The sequence below is a fragment of the Mesoplodon mirus genome (assembly GCF_964341445.2).
Source record: "Mesoplodon mirus genome assembly, contig: HAP1_SCAFFOLD_4055, whole genome shotgun sequence".
Lineage (NCBI taxonomy): Eukaryota > Metazoa > Chordata > Mammalia > Artiodactyla > Ziphiidae > Mesoplodon > Mesoplodon mirus.
In genome coordinates, this window is record NW_028293810.1 from 16,117 (window position 1) to 20,017 (window position 3,901).

Sequence of the window (3,901 nt, forward strand, 5' to 3'; positions counted from 1 at the left end):
AGCATTAAAGAGTCGCTCTTAGTACTGCTGCAAACTCCTCTTTGCTTTGTGTCAACACAACGCATAGTAGTGCGTGTAATCGCTAGAGACCCTTTATTCAGATAGGATTAGGGATTTAGCTTCCAGTATTTTCATAACCAGTAGACATAGAAAGGAAATGTTAGAGCGTTGTGGTATGTGATAGATGTGTCAATATTTGATTTTCTATCTTTCACTAACAAAAGTGTCAAAATTCGTAAATAAAAATACTAAAAGATATTGTATTATGTCTTTGTTTCCACTAAAAGTTATTTTAGGTTTTCTAGATAAAGGATTTGTGACCGCGATGTTTAGTGGATCATCTCAATGCGATTTTTTAAGTGAAATTCTAACTAAACGATGTTATTTTGGCACTAGGTCAAGTCATGCGAAATCTCCTGTAACTTGTTACCTGTAACAAGGTTTTTACAAGACTAAAGAGTGATCGACTTAATTAATTATAAATTGTTCGCCGTTCTAATAAGGACAAAAGAAAACCAAAATTTGAATTTACTTCATTGTTAAAAATGCTGTAGCTCAAGTAAGTAATTGTTTTGATGACGTATAATACTCTTAGATGAAATGTCGGCGCAGTCTGTTCTTCCAAATATTGCGGTCTCTTCTTGGTTAAATGTAACATTCAATTCAAATGAAAGAATCTTGAACGTCAAATTTGACTCATTTGAACACGTTATCCCCTGAAAGTTGTGGCATAGTTGCTAAAGCAGTAAGTTTGTTGTATTACATATTCGCAATAATCTTCTCTTAAGTGATTTTTTCTTGCTGAATAACAGGTTCAAATAACAAATGTTTAGCCGTGGAACCAAAACAATAAAAATTACTCGATTTTGACTAATGACGATGACCTGACTGATGAAGTTCTCTCTCCAAAATCACACACACAAGCGCACATATATCTGTAATTCATATCTTTACTATTTTATTGTTGCAGGAACTAGTTAACCGTAAGGGAGTGTACATTGGAGAGAGGCTAATATTCTGCAGGAGTTGTTCGCATATGAAATTGTCATTGCTCTCGTAAAACACTCTAATAATAGCAAACCTCTTGTAACAGGTTTCGTTCCAAGTCCATGTTTCTGTAGTTTTTAGCGTAGTTTTTTTGCTTAATTTAATTTATAAGCTTGAAAATTTTGCTCAACTTTGTCGTTTCTTCAGCATATCTAGAAACTGGAGAGAAAATTTTTGTGATCTCTCTGATTCCTAGGAAATAGCTATGAATTTTCCGCCTCGTGGAATGATTACGAAGAGAAGTTCGTTGTAACTAAGTACCAAACCTAGAGAATTAAAGACTCCACTTGGCATTAACGGTTTGGTGGGTTTGTCTATGTAAAGTACTATCAATTTGACACTTTCCGTTTTTAATTCTTATATCTTATTTTACAGCTGTGGGCACCAATAAGGGCAGTAAAAAAACTATCCTGGTGTGTTTAAAAGCTATTACTACGGAATAATAGATGATCCGAGAGGAGTTCTTTCACTTCTCCATCTTTCAGTGTACAAAACAAGCTCTATTGTGGTAAACGTTTCCTCCATAGGAGTGTAGCATTTTGCAGTGCTTTGTGCTACATAGAGATATGTATATGTGTAGTTTTATGTAAATGTGCCTTAGGTAACATTGGAAGATAAGCCGTCGATTCACAATTTCGATTCCGTGTTCTCGATGTTCAACCACATAAGGCAGCAAAATTGCAGAAATGGATCGAAAACACGAAGGTAGTGTGTTTAGAGGGAAAATATTTTTACTATTTCCTTTCCTCGCTGTTGGATTATTTTTCCTTGACGTATTGACGATTTAGTTTTTCAATATCGGTTTTATATTAATCTGAATTTTAGATAACTATTGTCCTGGTTTATTGACAAGTTTGTAAAATGCTCTTAGAAAACTTTTCTGACTAATGTTTCGGCTCGGCATTGGGTAGCCCAGTGGTATTTATGCCGTTCAACACTTTCAAGGTTTTTTTTATTCGCTTACGCCAAAGTCAGCCAAGCCTCTTCGTTGCAAGATCAGGAAATCGGTGCTACATTCATTTGCAATCACCTAGCAACGTGTTGTTTTAAAGATCTGTTCCCCTAGCAAGGCTATTCCATAATTCCATGGAGAATCTACTCCACCAGCACTGATCAACGTTTATAAAGAAAAACCAAAAATTTTGAATCGTATGCGAAACTTCACGCAAAGTCTGGAGACACTCGTAGATGATGGATGAGAGGAAATGACTCGAATCCAAAAACGAACTGGAGTCCTGACAAAGTGTCTTTTTTACGGTCTTTTATTCGTGACGCTTTTTCATACAGAAACGATTCTTGCCGATGGAATGAAGGTGCTTCGTATAGAAGTGCCAGGATGTCGGACTGTTATTCGTGCAGCTCTCCACCGTACCCTGTTATACTTAATCCGGCTAAAGTGATTCACAGCGCAAGAACTAGGGAAACCTAACCCACAGCAAAATATTTTTCAACAACGTTGTGTAAACTTGTCAATACACGAGGATAGTTGTTACTGTTGAGGTTTGTAATTTTAACTCTTAACCTTTGTTGTCATTCCTTTTCCAGTATTTGAGGATATCTATTATTATTTTCTATTTATGATATTCACATGATATTTATATGATATTCAACTGTGCTTTTATTTTTTCTTCTATACTTCAACAAGAGAGAGATGCAATACTGCAATATTTGTAGTTTGTGACTTTATTAACTATATATGACTTATAGATAAATATTAACGTATGAAATTAATCCAGTCTTCTACCTTTAAGCTAATTTATTGCAGCTTATAATGAGATTTCTCTGCTTAAATTGAAACAGAATATTCAGATGTATGAGGTGAAGAAATTGCGTGTTTCTTGTAGCGGGATTTAGTTTCTTGAAAACGAGATTTTTCGCCTTTTTGTCCGATTTATCAACAGAGAAATGGCTAGGATAGAGAAATTCCGTCTAGCAAGACTCCGATGATTTCTCCGAATACGTCTTCAGTGAAGGCACTTGCTTTATGATTTCAAAAGTCTGGATTTCTTCTTTTTTCTTTTGAATATTTAAGTGTCAAACATGTTTAAAACTAAAACAAAAATTTTATCTAAGATTGGAACGATATGGTAAAATCTATTGTAATTATACAAATTTCTCAATTCCTTAGGTGCTATAGATGTCGAGAAGTTATAATACCGTTAGTTGTCAAAAAACGATTGCAGTCGTTAATATGCTAATTAAGATTAAGTTTGATTTTTGAAAACATTAACGCGCCATATATTTTACTTTTTGTAGTATTTAAACAATATTTCTTTGAAGATCGCTGTACAGAATGTTGACGGGGTAATATTGGACATTTCGACTGTCTATTCCAAAGCTCATGGCACATTTTTTTTCAGTTAGTTTTTCTTCTATACATATACATATATATATATATATATATATATATGTATACATATTTAAAATTTAAACGTGTATTATGTAATTCATTGTATATATATATATAATTTGTTGTTATTTTAAATAAACTAATATTGTTAAGCCTTCCCGAAAAACTACGTGGCAATGGTTTGCCGGGCCAACTTGTAAAATTCTCAGCTCGATATCAGTCTGGTATCAAGGTATCTTTTGTTGATCAAAATATGGATTTCAAAACAAGTGTTAATATGAGTATGGGAAAAAGCGGTGTAAGGTCATTTTCTCATTTTTGTTATGTTTTATCATTACAGAGATTCACAATAACCAAACTTCTTTCTTGACAGAAAAAGAAGAAATTGTTTCCGTTGAAAAACGTTTGCTATCTGGTTCACTACAATATCACCAGGTTGGGTTATTTTCAAAATTCCCTATCTTCTAACTTTTTTGTTAATCCGATTGCTCTACGGACGACACT

At 33.8% G+C, this 3,901-nt stretch overlaps 1 long non-coding RNA gene across 1 annotated transcript; it reads left to right on the plus strand.

The window, feature by feature from the left end:
* The first annotated feature begins 1,094 nt into the window (after positions 1-1,094).
* LOC309798537 lies at positions 1,095-3,404 on the plus strand. Its single transcript, XR_014293182.1, has 3 exons — positions 1,095-1,555; positions 1,649-1,752; positions 3,328-3,404. It is a non-coding gene; the product is annotated as an uncharacterized lncRNA (long non-coding RNA).
* The last annotated feature ends 497 nt before the right edge of the window (positions 3,405-3,901 follow it).